The sequence below is a fragment of the Candoia aspera genome, chromosome 1 (assembly GCF_035149785.1).
Source record: "Candoia aspera isolate rCanAsp1 chromosome 1, rCanAsp1.hap2, whole genome shotgun sequence".
Taxonomy (NCBI): domain Eukaryota; kingdom Metazoa; phylum Chordata; class Lepidosauria; order Squamata; family Boidae; genus Candoia; species Candoia aspera.
In genome coordinates this window covers 258,286,205-258,312,735 of record NC_086153.1, presented here as the reverse complement: position 1 = coordinate 258,312,735, position 26,531 = coordinate 258,286,205, and the positions used below count along the sequence as shown (strand labels likewise).

At 36.5% G+C, this 26,531-nt stretch overlaps 1 protein-coding gene across 1 annotated transcript in view; it reads left to right on the top strand.

Moving 5' to 3' along the window:
- Positions 1-26,531, top strand: part of GAS2 (growth arrest specific 2) — a 124,091-nt gene that overhangs the window by 94,852 nt on the left and 2,708 nt on the right. The gene's annotated exons all lie outside the window — the stretch shown is intronic.

Below are 26,531 nucleotides of genomic sequence, written 5' to 3'. Positions count from 1 at the left end.
AGGATTTGCAGGTGGAAGCTGACTCTTCGCTGCAGATAGTCATGCTGCTTTCTGAAGTTACAGTGCAACTGCTTTCTAAGTGTGAAAACAGGCTATTGGAATGGTGAGATCCACCAGAATGGACTCTTTTGCTACATGGATATGAACATCTGACTGTAGTTTTAGACTGGAATAAAATTATAATATTCTTATAATAGAAAATGTAAATTTATACCCCTAAAGGGATGATAATAATATGGCATTATAATATGGGATTTTTTAAAGTGTTCTTTCACTTTCAGGAAAGGTGCATCTGGCACCTGGTTTCAGTTTCAGTTCAGCTATAAATCACAGACCAGTCACTAAAACACTGTGCTGCTACTTCCCTTTTCAGTTCCAATCTTACTAGTCCAGAAATGCAACTTAATTGAGAACATTTTGATATTTTTGAGTGGAAGCTGCAGAAGAAAGCTAAGTAGCTATCATGAAGGTTACTACCACAGGATGGCTCCCTGCTAGGACTGTGCAAAACTATTTTGGAGAACATTACTCCTTCTTCTCTGTGTTTTGAAGGCTTATGTGCATATTGTACATAAAACAAATATTAACAATTGAGACCTACACGTATAATGTAGCTCACAGTTCCCCGATATTTTATTTTGCTGCCCTTAAGTGGAAGGAAATCTTCTTAAAGATACCATTCTGTACTTATTTCTGGATAGTCATACCTGCTTAGTGGCATGACTATCCAGAAATAGATCACAGAAACTGATTAACTGGTTCACAAATAAGGCTGACTACCTCTCCATTTTCAATTCTGAAAATCACTTTTAATTTAAAGGAGAAATTAGAAGTAGTTCTATGATCTTTATTTGTTTTGCTATCTGTCTGCCTTTTGCTGAGCGGTAGTATGGGGAGGTGGGAAAATGGCCATTCTCTTTTAAGCTATTTACTGGTTTTCTATTTTGTATATTTTATAGCCACTGCTTCCTATCTGCTTGATCCCAGATAATAAAGGACACTGAAATTTTCCTGATCATATCATGGCATGGTGCAGTCAATGTGATAAGATCACTGAAATAAAAAAAAAAGTTCTGTTTCCTTATTCCAAGGGAAGAAAGAATATATGTGTCTTGCTTAGGCTAGACGGATATGATGACATGTGCCAAGTGGCTCTGATGGTCAGTAGTTCAACTTGATTGGTTAAGATAAATTATGGATGAGAGCATATATCCCCATAAAAAGTTGATAGGCAACTACTACTATGGAATGTGCCTCTGAATGCATATAGTATATTCATTCCTGTGCTGCACCAGTAGTATATAGTTAGATTACTGTCAAGGGAGGGATGCCTTGGTTGCTTGGACAATGGAGATATAACCACATTTTCTATGATAGCTTGACAACCTTTTGAAAAGCGTTGTGCAAAATTGCTGTAAGTGGAGAAAGTTCCTGCACCTTTATTCCTGCACCATATGTCCTTAACACCTTTACTCTTGGGTGAAGGAAAATACAGAGGAATTTCCTTCCCTTTCAAGATCTTTGTTCATGGTGGGCACAATCACCTCAGAAGGCAACAATACACATTACAGTTGCATAGGTTTCTTGAATCAGAGGTTGAATCAGTTGTCCCTTTAGTACATCTCTCAATTGCAGCACAGTTAATTAGAGGTACACATTGCTGATTAACACAAGTTTAATGTAAGCAGAGAGGTCATCTAAATTAGTAGTCAGGCAGCTACTAAGAGTTGTTTTTTATATCCTTGATTCCAAAAGATTTCCCTGTGTAGAAAAAATAGTGAGCAAGCAAAAAGCAACAAATAAAGTAGAGAATTCTTTCATGCTTTACACACATACACAACGTGTGTGTATGCATGCATGCACACACAAGTACACACACACTTGTGTATAGAAATCCTCTTTGTTTCCTATTTTATAACCAAAAAGGGTTGGATTCTGACCAGCTAGTTTTCATAAATCTTATTAAGGAAATTGTTACAAATTTAGAAGACAATTTGGGGAGAGGTCTAGCTGTTCCTGGGCAATTCTTGATCATGTTCTGACTATTGGTATTTTTATCCATCAGCTATACGTTGATCTTCTCCTGGGCTTTGACAGCATATCTAGCCTGCTGTTGCCTTTTCATGCACCTGTGCATCCAGATAGACTGTGTTTCATTAGACTGAGAATTCATCATATAATTCATTAAGCTCAATATCCATCATGATCACTAGAAAAGGTTATTTGCTGGGCAAGTCTGCAAAGAGGTTACATTGTCTTCAAATAGAGATTCTCTCAGGTTCAGCAGACTTTTCAGTTTCTGTGTATCCAAAGTATCCTTCCGACAGGCTATACTTGCTTCTCTTAGCAGATGAGAACTAGGCTAAGCTTCTAATAAACTTAATAATGATTCAGGTGAAGGGACGTTTGGCATTCTGAAGGATCAAAGCTCTGGTTGGTGCAAATTGAGAGCTCTCTGCCACTGAGAAGGGACAATGTAAATCTGCATTCAAGGTGCACAATTCTCTTAATTCTTTATGTAGCCATACTAACCTCTGTGATACAGAAACTAGATAATAAGGCTTAATATATGGGAGTTGTCTGTTTATTTGTCATCAGTGTTATGAGTTCTGCTTTTGGTTTTTTCAAAGTAATCTGATACCTCAGAATTAAATAGTGTGGCTTCCTGTAAATGAAGAGATGCAAACAAACTTCATCCATTTAATTTCTTTATTCCATTCTCCTATTAAAAGTGGTTGAAAATGGATGACCTTGATGTTACCTTTTATAAATTCTGGCATTGAATTTGTAACTTCATCAGTAACCGTTCATAGACTATCCATATGATTTGGAGCAGATTTTTATAAGGATGCAACCTGTGCAAAGATGTCCATGTCTGGACATCCTATGGGCGTAAACATTGGAAATGTATTTCTTGTGGATAGAAACATAATTATATTCTTCTACTGTATATAACCTCTGCTATGGAACATCATTTAAAGCATCTTCAACCCCATATGCAACCTTTAGTATTAAAAAAAAGTTGTTTGTACAATCCATGAATTATTAGATTAATTTCCATTTACTTTAATTATTAGATTAACTCCTATGTACTTTAATTAGGATTAAAGTAAAAGCTATAGGAGGGAAGGAAAAGTGTAAAGATAACTAAATTAAAATTAGCAATAGGAGTGGCTAAGTTTGAAGGTTCTGCAAATATAAAAATATATGATACTGTTGTAAATGAATAATCTTTGAAATTTAAGACAAAATTGAAGCATCACGTACTTTCTGAAAATGAAGTTAATAAAATTCTCACTCATGTGCCCTGATCCAAGTTGGTAAACAGCTGTTTCCCAGCATAGGAAAAATAATCATGTAGTTGAACAATATATGGCTGAATACATAGGAATTTAGGCTAAGAACTCAAACTAAGCATTCAAAACCCTCTGCCTGGATGGACACTTCTATTAATTTTATTCTTTCCCACATTTCAATTTTAAAAATTTTAAAGCTTTCCATCCAGATATGATGACATTTGGGGAATTTGATATGTTTTTATCAAAGGTAAAGATAAAGAAACTTGCATTCCTAGGATGTTTTTAACTATATAATTTTGTATCCTACCCAGAATTATAGCAGGATTCTTTTATAACTTCAGAAAGCTCAAACTCAAAATGAAAGAGCTGTGTGTAATTCATATTTGGATAAGGCAGTACATTGCCCCATAAATCAAGAGGAATGCTTATCTAAACCACATGTTATGGACTATTAGGAAAAACAGTGAAATTCTATGATACACAGGAAAGAAAGATGATATTTCATGTCTCATTTCATCGGCTGGACGGTATTACATACATTGTAGCCTCTTAATATTTCATTCAACATCAACCAATTTGATATCAACCTCCCCCCAACACACACTTAATCTTGATCAGTCTATTTACTTTACTAAATGCTCCACAGCCAACAATGTGTTTTAAATTTACAAAGCAAAAGGACATTCTAAGAATCTCTTAACAATGAAGACAGTAATCTTGGCCAAGTTATTCTGAGCAAAAGGCAGTCTTGCATAAGACCAGTTGGCTTTTCTAGTTCAGATGTGGTATTCTTTGTTTAAAATCCCATAATCAGCTGCCATTGTCCACTGAAAATTGACTGGTGATCTACTAGTGGACTATGATCTACCATTTGCTTGCTCCTGTGAAACAGTTCTTTGTATAAATAAACAAACAGGCATATTTTGGAACAAATAGTAAAATCAGTTCACCTAGTATTTTCTCTTTTTGCTCAATTGGATAGCCATTGGGTGAATTGTTGCCTTTGTTGTTGTTCACTTTAAGATTTTATCAAACAAAGATGAAACAATTCAAATTAATAGGATTAAACAATAAGATTGTGAACTTTATTATTTGGAAACTGCCTTCTGGCCTTATAAACAGATCAATATTGGCTCTGCAGATCCAAATAGCTGTTGCATAGGCTTCCCAGGCTGGTGCCTCCAGATAATTTGAGTACAAACCCCATCATCCAGACTGCGATGTCTTGTGTGTAGTTACGTGTCCTCCCCACAAATGATGGGGAAAGTGTCTGAGACAGTATGCAGAAAATTTCTTCTGCAAAATTATTCTAGAAAATTTAGCAGAAAATTGGAGCCTCTAGATTAATTAAGGAATAATTTTATGGAAAGTGGCTGAAGCTAAGTTGCTCCACTAGTTTAGAACAGGTTAAACAGTTTTGCAGAAATTAATTTAAACTGAGGCTATAAACCTCAGTAAATTCAAAGGGAGGCTGGATGGGGCAAGAGGTCCATGAAGAGTAACGACTGAAACACCCAAAAATGTGTTAAAAGAGGCTCTCTCATGGTGGCGGCTGCTGCTGCTGCTGCTGCTGCTGCTTTGGCCTTATATATGCATAGCAAAAGGATTGAAGGATTTCTAGTTAAGCTGGTTTCTCTAAGAAGGCCCTATAGAGTCTCCCTATTCTATGCTCTCCCATGAAAATAAAGGCCCTGTGAAGACTAAGGCAGTTTAAACCAGAGGAGAAATAGTACTCCTGGATTTGCCACTGGGGACAGGACCTTGGTTTTGAAAGATGCCTCTGGAAGATCCAAGTAGCCATGTAATTTGAATTGTGAATGTTTCTGTGTTTGGACTTGAAAGGAGCTCTTCAAACATGTTTACACACTGATAAAGGTAATGGATAAAAAAGCAAAATACATTCTTGAAACATGAACACATCACTACGCCAACAGAAATTTAGCTTCTTTATTAGGGTTTCTATTTTAGCATATGTGTGTGTATCAGAAAAATGTAAACAGTAGAGCATTCATAAAGGAAATGGAACTGCTCTTTTAAAATGCATTGATTTAATGGATCCTTCATTTATAGTATTACCTGTAGCAGAAATGTTTGACCATTGAAGCAAAAAGAGAAAGGGCCTAATTACATGGCCATCCTCTGAAAGTAAAGTACTTCTAAAGGCATGCCATCTCAGAATTACATGTAGTCTTTGGGGATCATTTCAAGGGGAGTTGGTATTATGCTGCTGTTTTTCCAGTGATTGGGTACATTGCATGTATCTTTATGTCCTGGTAGATATGCTCAGGACGTATTCAGAGAGAGAGAGAGAAAGAGAGAGAGATAGCTAAGGAATCCAGCTAAAACTGGGTCCTCAGGGTTGGATCAAACTTCAGTTGAAATACAGTGATTAGTTTTGGACCCTGCAGATTAGAATGTCCAAAGGGAAGCAACGGATATGGTCACCAGGGCCTAGAGACCCTGTTTTATGAAAAAAGACTGACAGAGTTGGATGATGTTTAGCATATAAATAAAATGATGAAGATACAGTCTGATTGCCATCTTCAAATATTGAAAGGGTTGATAGGAGCTGATCTGTAACAATATATACAAAGGAAAAAAGGGAAAGTTAATTAAATCTTAGGGAGCAAAAACATTTCCAGTGATAGTGAAATGGATCTTTAAAGGCTTCTTCTCATTATTATTTTTTTTTATCCAGCTAACACCATCTATTGGGGTAGTACAGCAGTAAATTTTAATTCTCTGATTCCACTTTATGACCACAAAAAGTATAAAATAGTAAGCTTAATAAGTACAACAGTGAATGTCTTTCAGTGTTTTTCAGGGAAAGTTATGGAGTCAGTTATTTTACTCATAGAATATAAAACGATATTTAAAAGTGATTCCAGGGATCAATTTCCAGGCTGATTGCATTTCCAAATGAGGAATCGCTTCAAAAAATGCTGGTTATCAGGAAGGCTATTGCACCATTTCTCGCTTTGGAATATTCTAGAATCCATATTCTTTAGTATTATATGCTTTGTTTTATGTTACCTATAAAACTACTATGGTTTCAAGGGAAACTAATTTTGTAAAATGAATTCTTTTCTGATAATAATTGATTCTAACCACCAGGATCAAGGTCTAGTATAACACATTTAACAAGAAATGTGAAAGAGCGTTTTATTTCATGAGTATTACTTTTCAAGATAAACAAAACTATGATATCATAGATATCCTTCGGTTCCTACCATTATGTACATTAAAATTTCAGATTTATTTTTTAAAAAGTCTTGATCATAACTCAAAATACTCCTTGGAACATGTTTTGCATTCTCTCTCAGAGTCTTTAAAAATTATGTTTTCTAAAGTAGGGAGGATTTTTGCATTACATTTTCCTGTTTAAAAGGGAGATTCTCTCTCCTCCCACTCTTTCATCCCCTTTCTCCCCAGTATTTTTTAAACGGGTAAGTTTTAAAAGTTTTCACATTAATTTATAATATGATAGCTGTTATTTTTGCACTGTGGCTAAGTAAGCATAGCATTTTCCCTTTTTTTAAGCTTTATTGATTTTCAAAGTATAGATAAAATACAAAACAAAATATAGAAAAGTTAGAATACAGAACTAAAGAAAAAAACAAAAAAAACTATAAAGTGCAAATAATTAGAAAACAGAAACAGAAAGTAGCTTCTGACTATCTTCAATACAGATAGATATATAAATCTCATATGTAATATCTTACCATTAATTAAACCTTAATAACATTATTTTTATCAATACAAACCATTCAATCAGTAAAACCTAAAAACAATACTTCATCTTTTTCTAACATAAGGAAGTAGTCTAAAAGTAGCATTTTCCTGGTAGTACTGCCAAGATGTGGTTTCTATAATGAGAGTTTGCTTGCTATGGTGCAAAGACCCACTGAACCCTAGAATGTCAGTTCTGAAGGAAAGGCAATCTGAAAATATCTGTAGAATCTGCCTGGTGTAGTGGTTTAAGGCTTCAGGCCAGAAAGCAGAAGACTCTTGTGTTCTAATCCTGCCTTAGACAGAAAGCCAGTCAATCTCTCTCAGCCCTGGGAAGAAGGCAATAGCTAGCCTGTTTTGAAAAATGTTGGCAAGAAAACTGAATGGACATGTCCAGGCAATTCCCAGGAGTAAAGAAAAACTTGAAGGGACACATTTATGAAACCCTTTTTTTGGTGCTTCCTCTTATGTTCCATTAATGATACTTCGTGCTGAAAAAAAGTCTTTGAAATTAAGCTCATATAAATGCGGCCTCTCCAAGTCATTCTTGTCAAGAGCAAGAATTTCTGATTGACCAACTGGGAATTTGACCTGTGTTCTATAGCATTACTGAAACACCAGGGAAAAAAGAGGAAGGTGCATTTTATTTATTTATTTCTCCAATTTATACTGCCACCCATCTCCCCCCACAAAGGGACTGTGTTTACTGCATTGGCCTCCAAATTTCTGTTCCCTCAACGCAAGTGTTGGCAGCAGGTCTTTGGGTGAACACATCATCACTTACCTATTGGTGCTAGAGAGGTCTCTGCAATTGGACAGGGGCTGGCACTGTGGTACCCATGACATCACAAAATGGAATCCACTACTCCCCAATTTAAATAAATCAAGAAAAATAAATAAAATGATCCAGATTTTGTACATTAGCTCTGTCCTCTCACAGGACTTTGCATGACCTTTTGTACATTTTATTTTTTTCATCTCTCTTGCTTACTCCACCCACAATGTTGCCTGAAATCTCACGGTGGTGCCTCATGCCTTAAGAGATTGCTGACCCCTACAATAGAAAGAGGAATGAACATTGACTTCTCTTACAAGCTAATAGGAGCCCATGAAAGGGGTCAATGATATATGAGCATTTAAATATGTTTGTTAAATTTGTTTAATTTATAAACTAGCCAATTAACAGGAGGAAAATGGAAGATAGGATAATTCAGCAAGATTTTCCCTTCTTTTTTAAAATGTAAACTATTTTACCAATATTATGTCAGCTTTACTCAGGAACTCTCAGTTTTTAGGTAAAGCTCTAGAAAATACAATAATGTGGATATAAGGTTTTCATATCTACTTTTTATCCTATCCATTATTATGAAAGGGATATATTTTTTACACTATCTTTTAAAAAAAGCAACATTAATTTTCATGTTGCTTGAAAATCTAATTGAATGAAAGGGGCAGAACCACTGCAGATTTTGAGTAGAGTAGACTTTCATGATAAATGTGGACTTGCTTGATTCTTTTTGGTACCACCATGGTTTCCCATCAAATATTCCCCCTTCTTCTTAATAGCGGATGACAGTAGGATGGAGGCCCATTCTATCAATAGTCAAACTAGCTTTTCAAACTTTCCATTTTATGATGGTTAATAATAATAATAATAATAATAATAGTAATGTTTAGACTGGATTTGGCATTTTTGTCCACCTATCAAGTCCTTCCCAAGGATCCGGGATAGGCAGATGTTGTTTAAAGGTATCATCACAGGATGTAAGCGGTTCCAAGTAAAGCTGCCTTTTGCAATTGATTGATGATGATTTTGTCAATGCCAATGGTGTTCAAGTGGTACTCAAGAATTTTGGAATTGCACCCAAGGTGCTTATTACTATTGATACTATCTTTGCTTTCTTTTGCCACAGTCATTCTATTTCTATTTGCAGGTCTTTATATTTTGTGATTATTATTATTATTACTGTTGTTGTTATTATTCATATCATCATCACCACCACCATTCCAAGGGACTTGACTTGCAACTAAGGCTTTTAGTTTCTAGTCAGTAACTAAAATGTTTGGATTGCTATTGTCTCTGTCCCTTTCTTGCTCTTCAGCCTGCTTAGTGGGGAACCATAACATTAACAAAAGTGCAGAGTCCTTGCTGTTCTCCGAGCCATGTTGCTTTCTTGCAGACATTTCATTTCCAATGCCACTGAAGTTGTTGCCTAGTCTGGCAATGAAACATCTGCAAGAAAACAACAAGGCTCAGAGAGCACCAAGGACTCCACAGTTCAACCCTGAGCTACAGATATTCTCTTTAATTGATATTAACAAAAGTACTAATGTTTATAATGTGTGTAGTCATAAATGTGATATGCTTGACAACCATCATGAATGTTTCATATAGATGCTGCCAATAAACACTGTCAAATAAGTGGGAAGAATAAGGGAACCTATTTTAGGCTTATAATAGCCTCATGTAAATGTGACCAAATTCCCTGCATTAATCAACCAATAATTGGAGCTGGAATGAGAAACTGACGTATAAAATAAATTTAGGGAATGAGCAAGATTTCTTTTCTCTTTTGCTTCTAAAGTCATTCAGAAATCATTACCAACAGTAATATGTTTCTGGAGTAGTTCATGTGCAACAGTATGTATATAATAACATACAATTGCTAAGTCACTATAGTATTGGTAAAAGAGATAAAATTGCCCTCAAGTCAAGTTCAATGTCTGGTAACTACATGGACACAACCACACATTTTTTATTATTATTATTATTATTATTATTATTATTATTATTATTATTATTACTATTATTATTATTATTTTGCCAAACTAATGATATTAAACACTTATTTAAAACTGATTTTTCCCTTTATAAATCTCATTACCAAATTTATTTGAAATTCACATAAATAATCACACAGTTGCTAGTTGTCTATATCCTGCCAGTGACTAGTGTGTCAAAAATTCTAATAATTTTCTAAATAAATACAGTCTTTTCCCCTGAGTTAAACAGGTTTACCTTTTATATTTTGGTATGAGTCTTGGTTGATATTATACACAGTAAATTGTATCTGTTGCCTTTGATTCACTGGTCAACTTTGCATTTCATGATAAGAAAAGATCCCTGATTTATGAATCCATAATGTTAATGAACAGCACTATGCTGTAAGTTTAGATCTGAAAAAAAAAATGGTATGAGACTTGTGGTTTATTGTTCTTTGAGCAACTTGGATTTCATCCAGTTGACTTTGCTTTTTCCTTGATTGATTTTTAAAGTTGTTTTTCAGAAACAACAGAGCTATTGTTCGAACTAATTTTTTGTTTTCTATAGCCAGTTACCTGTTATGTCATGTCGCTCACCATGATTTACTAAGAGAAGAGAAAAAGACTCATATAACATTTTGAGATGTGTATAAAAAGCCCTGTTTCTAAATTTCCTTCCCCTCCCTCTCTTTCCCCAAGGTACACGATTATAGCAAGCCAAAAAAGTGATGTCATGCCCTGTTCATGCAGAAAGTGTACATTAGTCCCTAATTCTCTCTGGGGCATACATGGTCCCTGTTGTTTATTCATTTTATTTATTTGATATTGCTGGTTTAAATAATTTTAGAATGGATGAAGCATGCCCATTAACAGATGCATAATAGTGATCAGAATAAGAAATCTTCCAAAACTCAAGTAGTTCTTAATTTATGAAAACTTGTCTAAGACTATACAGATTCTCAGGGACTGTTTTAGCTACATGTGCTCGTAGGTAGGTATTAGTTTTATACAAAATAAACTTACCTAAGTTTCACTCAACCTATATACCACATGACTCTTTATTTGAACCTATTCAACTACCTTTAAGACAGATGGGGAAAAAAAAGTATGACCAAAGGCTACCTTTCAAAGCTTGCTTTGAAAAGCATTAGAACAGTGAGATGCTGATTCCAATGAACTGTAGTATGGTGAGTGAGGCTTTGGAAGATTTCTGTTGTTAGTTATCAATATCCTTTTTTCCCCTTATAAGATTATCAAAGTCCATTTTTCTGAACTTAATATTTACTGTATATACAAGTAGGTACAGTATGTAATACAGTCACCATGTATTATTTTAAAGGATTAATGTATATGTTTCATATTTATTCGGAAACAAAGGTTATCGGGTTTTGGATAACTTTTCTAAATATTATAGTATCTGCATAGTATGCTGTACATATTTTTTTTCAGAAATCCACCCCTTAAGGAAATGGAAGCAATTCTAAGGAATTCACTCTTATAGTCCTACTTCCCTTGGTAACCAATAAATGTATAGATATTACAAAGACATAATAGATTTCCTTAATTTTCAGTGCAAACTTAATTTCAGTATGATACAGATTTATACTTTATCCCCTGTCACCTAAATAAACCAGATATGTTTAGGAAGAAAAAAAAATGACTAGGTCTGGAAAATGAAAGGGTAGAAAACAAGATAAGGAGAGGTTTCACTGTATAAAGTAAGAACAGGACCCAGGATGGCTATGGATGGAAGATGTGCTGGGGAAGACAAAGAGTAAAAGATTTTATGTGTATGTCAGTTTATACAACTCCTTCTTAACAATATTCCTGGCCCTTCCGTTAACATATGAACTTATTAACTATGTCATACAGTGGCTGTGTACTACGATCCTCTGTTTCTTTTTATCCCACTAGAACCAAGATGCAGACTATGAAACTCTCCCTTAGGAAAGCTACTCACAAAGCACCTTCTTGTCAAAAAGCCAAATTCTACACCAGAATCCAGTTGTTCACACTGAAAGGAAATAGGAGGATAAAAGCTCCCGGATATTCTGTTACAGCAATCAGTACTTTTCTGGCATTTAGAGCATATTTCTGGTCCAAGCACTTTGCCAGAGTCTCCTTCCTTTATTTCATTCTTCTTTTGGTCGTCTAGTTTAAAGAGAAAGATACAAAACTGATGAACATAAAGGCATCCAACATACTCAGATTTCTTACATTAAGAAATTCAGCAAGGCTCTGTCTAAATGTCTCCCTGTTGCATTTGGCAGCACACAGCGGTCAGGATGGTTAATACTAAACTCAGATAATTTATCTTCATATCACCAAAAATAAGTAAGATAAAAGCTATATGACTTACGTATCTCCACAGTTAGGCAATGTGTTTTGCAAATGCATGAAATTTCCTTTGGAACCTTTTGGTTTGATACGGTATATAAAATATATGCTTCTATGAAAAGTTACCTCTGTAGCAGTCTCATTAGCTAGGTGGATTTCAGAATAGAATTGCTTTGCAATGTATTCATTCAACGATACAAGGGTGAAATAAAATAAAGTTCTTCCTCATATCTACTACTCTCCTGAGGCAAATGTCTGAATCCTATAAAGGTGATAATTATAATAGAAGTAGAACTGATTTTTTTAAACAAAAGTTGGAAGCAAATATGAAGGTGTTCAAAGGCAACAAGATGAACCTGTACATTTTACAAAATGTGCACACTGTGAAGTGCTTTTCTTTTCTGATAAACAACAGTGGCAGTCCTGTTTCCTACCAAGCAATATAGAGGGCAAAATGCAGATGTTAAGTTACAGGAAGGCAGATATCAGTTGAATGGTAGGAAAAAACTTGCTAAGGATAAGAGCAACTGAACTGTGCAGCCAGTGCCAGAAAGAAGTGGTAGAAATGTATATTTGCTGCATACTTGTCAGAGATGCTTTAAAAGGGCCTAGAAGGGGGCACATAACACCTTTGCTACGCGAGCTGCATTGGATACCAATCTGCTTCTGGGTCCAATTCAAGGTGTTGGTTATCACCTATAAAGCCCTACATGGCATGGGACCGGGTTACCTAAGGGACCGCCTCTTCCCCATTTAATCAGCCCGCCCCACCCGATCATGCAAAGAGGGCATGCTAAGGACCCTGTCGATAAGAGAATTCCATCTGGCGGGGTCCATGTTGGCAGAGTGCTAGAAAGCATTTGGCCCAGGAGAGATCAGAGAAGTCACACACCAAGCATTTCTGTAAAAATAATTTTATTTACAGAAAACAAACATATTTAAAGGCTGTTTGCTGAGAGGAGAGATTTCTCTCAGCTGCATACTCTCTGCAAGCCTACACAGAAGGGAAAAACTGAAACTAAAAAAGTCCAGGCAAGTTCCTCCCTTAGGCAATGCAACCATTAACATGTGAAAAGGGGACAATTAAATTCAACCTCTTCACCCAGCCAAAATGATTAGTTACCATAGTAACCTTAATCTGTAGTAGAAAACATATTAATAATCCAGGAGGTGCGCCTTCTTGGCAGTAGCACCCGCCCTTTGGAACATCTTGCCCCTGGAGGTGAGGCTAGCCCCATCGCTCCTGGCCTTCCGGAGGGAATTGAAGACCTGGCTCTGCCATAGGGCTTGGGGCAGGGAGGAGAATTGACATACTTGGGACTGGCTAGTGCCTTGAAGTGCCCCTCCTATGCAGGGACTGAATGAGACCACAGCCATCTGTATTTTATTATATTTGGTAGCTTTGTGAAATTGTTTTATAATGTGTTTTATATTGAAATTTTATTATACATTTATTGTTTTATATTGTAAACTGCCCAGAGTTCCTCTGCTCAGAGGAGATGGGCGGTGACAAATTTGATAAATAAATAAATTGGGTTCTTGTCCTGAGAGGGGTTGAACTTGATGGTCTAAATGTGGTCCTTTCCACCTTTATGAACTTTAATAATGTGATGTGTTTAACTGACTTGCTTTTAAAGTTAGTCCTCATTGGGACTGGCAACTTGGTCATTAAGCAAAGTGGTCACTAAGTGAAACCACAACTATGCTTATGATCTTACTTCAGCTTTACTTTGCTTTACAGACCCGCGAAAGTTGTAAATGTGAGGATTGGTCACAATGCTACTTTTTCATCACTGTCATAACAGCAAATGGTCACTGTATGAGGCAATCGCTAAATGAGGACTATCTGTATATTTTGTCATATAGATAATCAAGTTGAATTTAATTTTTATCTTACTTTGAACCAGCTTGGATATAAATTCTGGTGTTGAAGCAGAATGTAAACTAAATGAATTGAATCACATGGAGCCACTACTGTTACTAGCACTCAGCAGTCTAGTCTTTCTCATTAACAGATCATCAGAACTGACCATATGTCATGGACCACATCTATGCAAGTGAAGGTGGTGCTTCAGATTATGACACGCCTGGTTTTTTTTTAAGACTAGGCTCAGAAACCAAGGTGTATCCCCCACAACCAGTGTAATACAGATGCATGTATTCAAACCCTTTGCCCCTACCAAGCATTCTTTGCTGCAACAATACTTGCTCACCTGTTTGCAAAGAGAGTCTCATGTAATCCTAGAATTTGTCTCCTAGAAGCCAGCTCTCTTCCTACAGAGGGACTGATGCTGGTCAACCAGCCAGTGCTGGTAAAAAGCATTCCAAGTCACTGAAACTACTACCCATTCTTGGCTGATGGCTTCCAGTTCAGGAGAATGTCCAGGATGCCCACCTGGCTGTTTCATGAAAAGCAAGCCCCAGCCCAGTCAACTGTCCACCTCTACATTAAGACTCCGAAGAAAATGAGAGAAAGGACCACAGGCTGTACAAGCATACTGGCTTTTCGTTGACTTTTGTCAACGAAAACTAGTTTTACTTAGGTTAACTAGGTAACTTGTCTTTCAGAAAGTTGCAACTACATGTAACCCTAACCTTTTGTTTCTTTAAAACTGTGATTCAGTGCAGTTAGATTACCTTAAGTAAAGTATGTGTCTATCTTCCCCCAGTCCTTTCCATTTTTTTTACAATTTAAAAAGACTTCAGAACCAGGGTTTCTAAAATGCTACAAGGTCTTCTAACAAACAAACAACATCCTTTTTATCTCCCAGAAGAAAGGAAATAGTGACCCTGTGTTTTTCTCATTAACATTTTATCTTTGCAGGGAATTTTATGCAGGGAGCTTTAGCGATTTACCACAAATACTGAAGAGAAGTACGGCATAACCCTTCACAAGAGAGCGTAGCGCAAAAGCCCCATGGACTCCCTTTTTTTGCATTATTCTCACATTGCTAAGCAACCAAGGTCATACTGCTTTGTATCCTGTGCTATATGTTCTGTCATTTTTAAAGCTCCCCCCGCCCCCCCTCTTTTTAAAAGCATTGTCATTATTTGGGAGCAGAATTAATGGATTCTAGGGATATGATGACTTTCTCAAATCATTTTGGTTTCCTGGCATGGCTCTTCGTCCAAGCCAGGGCAGCCACACAGCTGAGGCTCAGCTAGCTTGCGAGTTCTCCCTTATGAGGTTTAATTAAAATTTCTAGCTAGTTCAATCTGTCATTCCTGTTTTGAAAACTGCGGTTCCTGCAGCACAGAGCGGTTCCAGTGCACATTTGCAATTTTGATTTACATCTTCTTCAAAGCGGCCTTCATGTGTGTAACCCTGAGTGACAGCCAAATATGTCTGTACAGTGTTTGGGCCAATTGTAATTGGAAGGATGTAGTTCAACAGAATTATGCTCTGCCTTGTTCTCCTTGCAAATGTGGTTTGGGAAATGGCTTTTAAAGGTGTACAAGAGGAAAGTGGCAGTGACATCACCAGGCTGGGAGCATCAACCCTGATTTGGGGGGAATGAAGATTGCACCCCTACCTTATTTCTAATTTTGGGAAAGCATTGCAGAAAATCAAGCCATTTTTATTAAGAGGGAGGCTTGATCTCCAGCTTCTCCAGACTATGCAACAAGAACAAAAAACTAGCCTTTGCTCATGTTTGTCCATATATAGCTGTGGAAACCTGGCCAGGGCAGTGGCAAGGGGTGGCAAAGATGAGTTGTATCATTCACTTGTGATATCTGTTGCTTATTTTGAAAGAAAAGGAAATGGGCCTTCTCATTAGTGGCCCTTGCATTATGAAATACTTCATCCCTGGAGGAATGCTTGGTAACCCCTACCCCCGATTCTAGAAATATCTTTCAGAGGCATCAGTGAGATCCAAGGGCGTCGCTCTACTATGGTTCAAGTTCCGGCTTTTCCTACAGGGGGGCGACTTGCGCCGTGCAAACAAAAGGGGTGGAGCTTGTGGCCCAGCGGCGCAAGACTCCTTGTAGCTTATTGTGCGCAGCCTCTGCTATCTTTTTAGTGGGGTTTTGGGCGATTTTAATAGCGAGGGAAGATAAAGGGCAGCCATTTGGTTTTATCTGGATTCTGTTAGTCCTGTTGTGTTTATTGGATGGTAAGATGGCTTTTTGACATTCTTTGGTGCAGAGTGCCTGGAATCGTTTGGGGTGGTTTAAAAGTGTTATTCAATAAATGAATTCAAAGGAGAGTGTCCCATAATTCTTGCATGAAATTAGTGTAATTGATGCAGAGTAAGTATTCACAGAATTGGGCTGCAAATGACTACAGTACAAGGCAAATAGATTAATAGAAGAGAGAAACACCCCACTGAAAAGCAAAACTCAGGGTATCCTTCAGCACCGGATATCTATCTATGCACAAAGGTGGTCATACTAAGCTTGGGGGAAAACAATATCCATGCAACTTGCTTTGCATCCCACTTCCCTTACTATGCTGAATGGTGGCCCACATGCCAAAAGAAATTTTAAAAATGAACACCCCCCCCCCACCCATTCCTTACAGTTTCAATTTAGGATTAAATAGATACATGATAGGAACGAATGTTTTGAAGCTATATGATGTACACCAAAGACCTCTGGGATTTCCAAGCCAGGTTCACAGATTTTTTTTTCTGCAATAATTATCTCTCTATCTCTATCTCTCTATCTGTATCCATTTTTGACTCACTTTCACTGTAAATGCCATCTTTACTCTCCTCTAGTCTGATGTATGGGATTAGCACACATTATATAGGGCATGCCTGCCATCTAGTGGTAGGTGTCATATTTGCAACTTTGACTTTCTCCAGTACCATTTGGCAATTTCCAAGCTGCTAATTTTGTTGCAGAACTAATAGGTTTCTCTGGAAATTGTAATTATTCATTTATCTAACCTTTGAGCTTTGTAAAGGTGTCAGTCATTAGGTCATGCTCACTCTCTGTAGAAGCTTTAACTTAACAATAGTTTATCTATTTCTAAAGTACTTGATTTCATTTAAGTGCAGTTGTTCTCTTTTAGTTATGTGAATGACCTTTCTTCCTTCCCAAAATCAAGTTGAAGACATATCAGATCATGTGAACAAAAATAATTCTATTCCTTGTTTCAGTAAAATCAAGTGTTTATTTAGATTTTAATTCAAGCCAACCTAATTCACATGTTCCAAATAAACATGTGATCTACAAAGCCATCATCCTTCAGGTTTGCATTTTTTCTGAGTAATTTAGTCTCCATTTAAATATATATATATAAAGCATCCTTTCTGAAAATTGCATATAAAATTTGAATGCAATATGGAAAGATGTATATAAAGATATTGGTATATTTTTAAAAAATGTACAAAAAGATGTGATAAATATATTGTATATACACATTTTTTGTACAAAATATATATTTTGTATATTTTTATACAAAATATTCATGCTGATATTTTGTTCCGTGTTTCACAATCAGCATACCAATGTACTGAAATGTGATAAGATGGGCTTATGTTTCAAAAAATTGAAAAGCTGTGAGCAAATTGTTTCAGTCATCCTTAGTGTCTTGCAATAACATCAATTCTTGGATCAGTCTTAGATGAGTCAAATAAAACTTGGACAGAACTAAAATCAATTCACCAGATGTGAATTCATCAGTCCCTCTATCTCTGAGCAAAGAAGCACTGTCAATAGGACTTCAACTCATCTGGATTTAATTGTCTTTTCTAAACAAAACCAAGTTTTCACAGCCCATGGATTCTTTATTTGTCCAATCATTCATATTTCACCAACCCAAAGGACAGATGAATCTGTCTTTATCTAAATAACTAACGTATTTGTTTATTAATTAATTAATTAATTAATTTCTATCCCACCTTTATTATTTTTTATAAATAACTCAAGGTGGGGAACATACCTCATACTCCTTCCTCTTCCTATTTTCCCCACAACAGCAACCCTGTGAGGTGAGTTGGGCTGAGAGAGAAGGACTGGTCCAAGGTCACCCAGCTGGCTTTCATGCCTCAGGCAGGACTAGAACTCCATATTAAAGGTGCTATGTACCCAACCTGTCCATGCAAACTAATCTTAATTCTACCAGGTCCATACAACACTTCTTCCGTTACCTTTTGTTCTTCAAAACTCTTACCTCTTTCTTTTGGAGGATCTCCAAATCTCACCTTTCTTGGTCTTCCCCTTCTTTTCAAACCATTGACTCTTTCTTCAAATATTTGTTTGTTTTGCATGTGATCCTCATTCATTCCCTCAGGATGATCAAGCCACCTCAGATATACTTCTTTTATACTGGTTGCTCACTTTTGTATTCTGTCCGCATTCCTTCAGCACCCATACATTTATGACTCTATCTTGTATTTTACCACGTTTCTTAAGTATGACATTCCCATTGCACTCAACATATTTGTGGGACCACTTGTCCCTGATGGGGTTTCATAGGATGGGCATGCTTTAGGCTCCTTGCTTGAAGCAATGCCATCTGACAGTACCCAGGAAGTGTGCCTTTTCCACTGCAGTGCCTGTTCTCTGGAATGATCTTCCTCTAATCCTCCTTGAAAACAGTTGGCCCTGACCCTGACAGCCTTCAAAAAAAGCACTGAACCCTAGTTCTTTCCTCAGGCAGTGGGGCCAGGATGATTGGAGTTCCTTCCTGGAAGGATGTAAGGTAAATTTGGATATATCCCTATCGCTAACCGTAGTATATACACTACATACATAAAAGTTGGATTTCCTGCAAAAGGTTATTGTAGTTGTTGTTTTCCATATATATATGTTGCCTTGTATCATAATGTCCACAGGGTAATTTACAGAATTGCTGCATAGAGAAAGATCCATAGAAATATGTAAAAAATGCTTTCCAAAATCTGTCAAGATGTGCTAACCTGGTGTAGAGGATAATAATCTATTTTGCAGTGTGAAACCTTAGCTTGGAAAACTAAACCTTGGGAAAGGCAAAATATTTCTGGGAGTATTGTGGTGGAGAAATGTCTAATTTGGCACATATAGACTAATATAGTCTAATTTTGGCACATATAGTCTGATTTTAGCACATATGGTATGAGTGCAGAGTAAAGATCAATATGATACTGATTGATAATTCCAAAACTTTATTTGATTAATGGAACTTTTAGGACTCTCTGTAAAGAATTTTGACATCTGGGAAAGTCCAAATATGGAATTCATGGAAATTCAAGTTATGGGATTTATGAAATTCATCTATCATGCAAGGAAAATAAAAGAGAAAGTTTTTTTCATTGATCCTGCAAATGATTTAAAAAGTAAAACCATGATGATGTTTGGACTCATCAGGAAGCCTACTATCCCAACAAGGCAACTATTTAGGCAAGAGGCCTCAGGGAAAGGTAATGAACTGAGGAAGATTTGGAGATAAACAATTTCAGGACCACAGACAGTATTGCAGGTGCTGGCTTAGGAATTTTTTGCTTGAATTCAGAACCCTAGCAATGATTTTGTGGTAAATTAAGAGGCAGATTCCTCAGTAACTAGTAACAATTTAATTGGGTTAAGAGACCTGGTGAGATCTCCACTTCCACAACAGCTGTCCCTAATTATCTTAAAAATCTAACCTTTTTTCTTTCCAGTTGTTGGCTTTGTCTGGAGAGCTATCTAGGTAGTAATATTTGATTGGAAACAGACTAGGGTCTCTCTGCTTGCTGGAGGAGTTCAGGATACAAAACATAGATCAGAAATGCAGAAACATTTCCTCCGTATTTAGCAAACATCAAATAAAGAACAGGGTCCAAGTTGGTTACCCTATATAGGAAGAATCACAGAGTGATTCTTTTTATTCTTCTAGATTGTTGTTGATGCTGCAAAATGCTGTATTTGAAGGTTCTTGCTCTGGAGCCATGATATTAAATTAATGTGTTTCTGCTGATGGTATTCAAGTTCAGCTTTCTGACCTTGAGTTTGCATGTGAATAAAAGATAGCAGGAGATTTCCTAATGCAACACAAACATACTATTTCCTTTTTAACCAAAAACCCAAGAAAGAAACACTCCTATCTGAAATCATTCCAGCTTTCCTCGGATAAAGCTTCCTTACATATCCAAACATAAGCATCTGACATTTCACAAATGGATGCAAGAATGTCAACGTTATCGAGATCTGCTTCTATAACTACAGTGACTGACATGATTGGGGAAAAAATGCTTTCAAGATATAGTTGTATCACATTTTAAAATTCCAAGTATTTTCCCCCCTAGGTAGAAGAATGACCTCTAAAGGTTTCCATTGATTGATCTCCTCCAGAGCATATGAATCTTTCATAGGGTCCTAATTTGGCAAGAGAATAATGGCAGTTGTTTCAACTTGAGAATTTTCTTTAAGGTTAAGATGGTTGTCATTGAAACTTTACAACATTGTTGTTGTTATTATAATTAATCCTTCTCATATTACTATTTTATTATTTCTCCAATTAAGGATTGGAGGCACGTACCAACTAGTAAATCAAACATTCAGCATATCTGAATTGCATGTGCCCTACAAAACTCTTTAGTTATTCTAATTGCTTAGTTGACTTTAATTGCAGGGTTAAATTAGCTGCTGCAGGATTGTGATTTTACCCCATTATTTTATTTAATTGAATAATATCAACAAGAAAAGCAACACAAAATTTACACAATGAGATCCTTGAAGAAATAAACTCACCGAGTGTAATTCTTAGTAGATTAAATAAATTTGGGTTCATATATGCTTCCAGTCTTCCATCTTTCTTAAAACATTTAAAGAAACAGAGTTTTTTTTTTTAAATAATTATATTAAAGGTTATACCTGCAATAGTAAAAAACTAATACAAACTAAAAGAAAGAAGGAAGAGTAGAAAGAGTAAAAGGTACTGAGGAAAAGAAAAAAGTAAATAATAGAAAGAAAAGTAAGTATATAATAAAGAGAAGAAATATATAAAGAAGTGACTTCCAATGTTCATCACAAAAAGTAAACACAATTTTTCACCTCTTAATTTACAACCACTGATCTCTTCATCCCATGTCCCATCTCTTGTCTATAAACAAACCCATAGAGCATCATCATTTCAGTCCTGGTGTCAGCAAAAGCCCATTAAGGGTTGCCAGAAATAGCAGCATATCTATTTTAACCTTAATCAGTTAAACCAACTTTATATTCCTTCCTTTTACTTCTAACAATCTTAATCATTAGCCCATTCATGTAATGTCATAAAACTTGAATTCATTTCTTTTATACCCCTTCTCACAAGATTCATCCAAACTTTAACAAACCTCTTTTCTAAATCCAATATAAAAGAATTATCCAGGTCACTCTCTTGGTTTATTATTTGTAATTCCCTTTTGATTTTTAAAGCATCAACCAATTTCCTTTGTATATCCAATGAAACATCCTTTTTCCTGTCATTCTGATAGCCTGTCATTTGTAGATCCACTTTTGATGCCATGTCTGTCTTGTCAGGAAAAAAAACAAAAACAAAACAAAACAAAAAACTTGTTCCTCTTCTGCCATTTCTTCCAAAACATCTTTTGGATAAAGTCTATCCATAGAAGCAAACATCACTATTGACATTGTTGATATAACCTTTGACTCCATTTTGCAAAAGTATCCTTCAGTATTTCCAATTATAATATTATAACATTTCCAAATTGTTATAATATTTGTGTCATTCTGTAGCTGTTATACAGGTTTATGTATTCTTCTCCTTTAATTAACATCTTTAGTGTTCCCTGTAGTGTTCAATTTTTGAAATTGTTTATCTCTTTTATGTTCAAAACAAATCAACTTTCCCATGGGAAGGATTCTTTATAATTATTTCCAAAATCTTATTTCAAATTTATCTGGATCTTTAATCCATTTATAACTTTCTAAAATAAAAATTTTATTTTAGAATAAAATTAACTATCTTTTTGCTGTTTATTTCAATTTTTTAAAGTTCTTAAAGTTGTAGTTAATTTTTTCATTTATTAAGGATTGAAATCAGACTTACTTGATATTTTCAGACTTGTCAATCCAAATCTCATCTATTAGTTAACAAGCAATTTCTGAATGTGATTAGAAAAAGAAGTATGCAAATTTAGTGTCATTTTAAAGGTGCCGATCATGGTTTGAGGAAGATGGCTATTCCCTTGTCTCCCAGTGCTCAAAACCTACTGGAGACAGCTGCCTTGTGGTCTTCTCATGAGGAGCAACTGTCTGGAGCACTTGTGGGTGATCTCCTGTTCTCTCTTTGTCTGGAGAGATTCAAAGACTAGTCTACTCACCAACTCTTTGTTCTTCGCCACAGTTGTCAGCTCTGCTTTTTGCAGAGCCATCTTCAGTCTGCCATGTCTTCCTCTGAAAGTCCAGAGAAAGAGTTTTTCACACCCCAGGTAATTGAAGTGTTTTATCTAGAATATTGATGAGGCATGACATGCAGCCTTTGAATCTTATAAATGCCACAATTACTTTTTTAGCTTAATAAATTTTTCATTTTGTTCTGTGATATAGTTCGACTTGTCACAATTTGTTTTCAGGTAGTGGCTTAATTTCTTCTTCTGGCATTACCATAGATTTGGGGTGATTGAGAGAGATTCATAATTAATTGCATATATACATGTATAGCCTCCCAAACCAACTGATGCCGTAATTCACAAAAAACCCAAGCCATTTTCATCTTCTAGCCATCAGTAATAGGCATTCCTCACTGAACAGGTTTTTGCTTTTCTCCTAGTGAAAACTGTAAATGTAAATATTTTAAAACACTTTCTGAGGAGCAGTGCTGATCTAAAACTCAGTAACTGGATTCACACATCACACTTATTCAAAATATGGTTTGTTTAGATTTGGCATAGCATGTTGCTATGAGTCCCTCCAGTGGGAGGAGCTGGGCGGTGACAAATTTGATAAATAAATAAATAAAAATAAATAAACTTGGTCAATTATGCTTTGTTCAACAAGTCATCATAAAATGAATAATGGGCATACTGCAATGTGTACATCCTATCTGAATTGAGGAACATATAGTATAAACCAGGGTTTCTCAACCAGGGTTCCGCAGAATCCTAGAGTTCCACAAGAGGTCACTAGGAGTTCTCTGGGAGATCATGATTTATTTAAAAAATTATTTCAAATTTGGGCAACTTCACATTGAAGAGGTAAGTTTTGTTATTTCTAGTCTAAAAACACCATTAATGCGTATATACAGGCCTATGCATGAAACAAATATAATAATTTTGTAACTTCTGGCCTATATTTGAGCCTGAATGTGCAGGGGTTCCCTGAGGCCTGAAAAATATTTCAAGGGTTCCTCCAAGGTCAAAAGGTTGAGAGAGGCTGGTATAAACTGTGAAGCTGGGCCTTACAAGGGCCTTACAAGGTCATATGTAGTATTTACTCAGAAGCAAAGTGCAGCACATTCAACTGTGGAACTAGTAAATATGATAGTGGACTCCACTATGCTGGGTGTGTTCAAGCAGAAGCTGGCCAGGTAGGCTTTTGTTATGAATGCTTAAAACTGGATTCCTGTGCAGAGTAGGAGGTTGCATTTGATGGCATAAATGGCCCTTTCATGTTTCTGTAAATCTGTGAATTAAATTAGATTGATATTAGTAGAAAATAAAAACAACTAAATATATATAATTGGTATATCTGGGAAAAGAAGGCATTCTATACTGAATATAGCTATTTTCTCTTAGCTCCAATCATCATCTGTTGCTGCTGCTGCTCTTCCTTTGTGTTGAAGCTCCTGTTTGTTTCTCTTGCATGACATTCCAAGCTGCGTAAAATAGTTTTCAGTCTGCACGTGTATTGAAACATTCACTAAAAAATTAGAGTGACCTTTCTAGAAGTCCTCTTGTTAATGCTATTACAATGAATAAACATAGCTTGGGGCATCCTGTGCAAAAAGCTAACCACTCTCATAGTCGATAAATGCTATCCGCTTCTCTCATTTGTTTGAGCTATGACAGTGGACTTCATGGTTAAGTGAGCTACTCATTCTTTGATGTTGTAGCACTGTGGGGAAGATACACAGACTGCTACTGCATCAGTCATGCCTACGTATCCTGCAGAGGGGGACTAGAAAAGTTTCTTGTCACGAGGCCTTAGAATTGTAATTCATTTTTGCACATCTTCTGATGCTTCTGTGTCTGACGCACATCGACCTTGTGTGCCATTGTGTGTGCCTCGCACCTTGTTCAGAGCAACATAATGCTTCATGCTTCATAATGCTTCATGAAGGATTTCTTCTTTTCTTTTGTTTGAAGCTGTTTCTTAGTTGAAAACACAGGCAACCAACAATATGTAGCAAATGTTTCTTGTCTTCAAATAGCCTTGCACATAATGGCTGTTCTTCTCTCTCAGTTACATCAGCAATTCCTTTATGTCCTTCCTTTACAGAAAACAAGTGAATATTAAAGAGTAGTATGATTCATAAACATCTTCTGGACTTATGTGGTTAAATATTGTCTTGCTTGATTTTATGGCATACAGTGGCAAGATCAGTTCCATACATGACTGGGATTTATTTCCTAGGGGAACTACAAATATTATTAAACTATGGATATGCTATCTTGCCTCCCTTTTCATGTCTTTTTCATTTCTTCTCTAGAAAGCATCAAAACTAGTGAATAGAAACTCAGCTCTTGGCTCCAGATTAATCAGGCCCATTGTGGAAATATTCTAGAGCATTTTTTACAAAGTAGAGAACTAGCATGTGGTTTCTTTTATTATTGTGTTGTTGAACTGCCCAGTTCTGGACCCATTTAAAAGATATATCTGGAAAAAGTAATGGCATTTAGCAATCATTGTAACCTGGAGTAAATGGGTTTACAATAGGAAAATGTTTATTTAATATTACTTATAGCCCATCCCAATTCTGAAGAACAACCAATCCATATTACAATAAACTTAGGGCTTCCCAGGCCATGATTAGTACTTTGAATTGGGTTCGGAAGCCTGCTGGCAGCTAATGCAATAACTTTAATATAAGTATAATTCTACACTGATGGGGTTGTCCTGCCAGGAGTCTGACTTCTGCATTTTGTATCAGCTGTAACTTCTAGGTCATTTCCAAAGGCAGCTCCACTTAGAGCATATTGCAGTAATCCAGTTGGGCGATGGTCAGGATGGCATCCTGGCCCAGGTAGGGTTGCAACTGGCACACCAGACAAATCTGGGCAAAGTCCCCCTAGCCATGGCTTCCACTTGCTGCTTTATCAGAGTCCTTCTAAGTGAAGAACCATCTATCTTGGGAGGAATATGACTTCATCTAGAGTGATTACCAGGGCTGTTTTCATTGGAATGCCGAGAACTAGCAGCCCAATCTTGATAGGATTGAGTTTGCCCCTGTTTCACCCCGTCGTGATCCAGCGATTAAAATAGTGTCACTGTTTTTCATTCCAAAATGAGCACATAATTAACCCTTATTTGGAAAAGGGACAAAGTAACAAAGAGCTGATGATATTATGGTTCGTCTCACAGTCAGATGTTTAGACTGGATTTGGCATTTTTGTCCACCTATCAAGTCCCTCCCAAGGACCTGGGACAGGCAGATGTTGTTGTTTAGTAATATTAAAGGTATCCTCACAGGACGTAAGCTGTTCCAAGTAAAGCTGCCTTTTGCAATTGACTGATGGTGATTTTGTCAATGCCGATGGTGTTCAGGTTGTTGTTGTTATTATTTCCAGCCTTTCTATTCAGATGGCACTTTTTATGCAGCATCTTGATCAGTTTACTCAGTGCTAAAAATGTAAGACCATGACAGGTTTTAAAATTAAGATCTGAGTACCAACAATATTAATAGAGTTAAGTTGATACTTCCCCCTTAGTGACTTAAGGGCAATCTGAAAGTACTCCTGAGTTGACTGGAAGGAGGGGTCTTTTGGGCTGATCCAACAGGTGTGTCCATATCTAAAGAGGAAGACCTGTCTATTCCAAATGCTTCTCTGCTTGTTGATTGCCTTCTGATCCTAATTCAAAGGGTTCCCAATCTTCCATATACTACTGAAACTCTCCTGTTTGTCTGTTTGTAACCTTCAATTGGACAAAACAGTGCATTATAGGGCAACGATTTTTGAATCAACTTACTTCAAATGGGCTAACTTAAAGAATGTGTCCAAAGTCCAGGACCCATTACAGAGATTGAAATTTGGAAAGGTCATGGATGCTTCAGCACCACTGCACTGCAGTGTTGCCACACTGCTATAATCAGCCACAGTCAGGTGATCGTCATTTCCAACACTCCCTGCCAGTTTCCCACAAGCCAGTGGGGAAGCTGGCAGGAAGTGTGAACTCTTCCGAGGTGGTGATGGCACCGTATACCTCAGGGATTGAAAGTTGGCAAAGTAAGCCAACAGGAAGTGTGAACACTTCTGAGGTGGTGATGACGGCACCATACAGCATTGTGGTAAAAATAAAGAAATAATAATAAAAAAAAAAAAATTGTCAGCC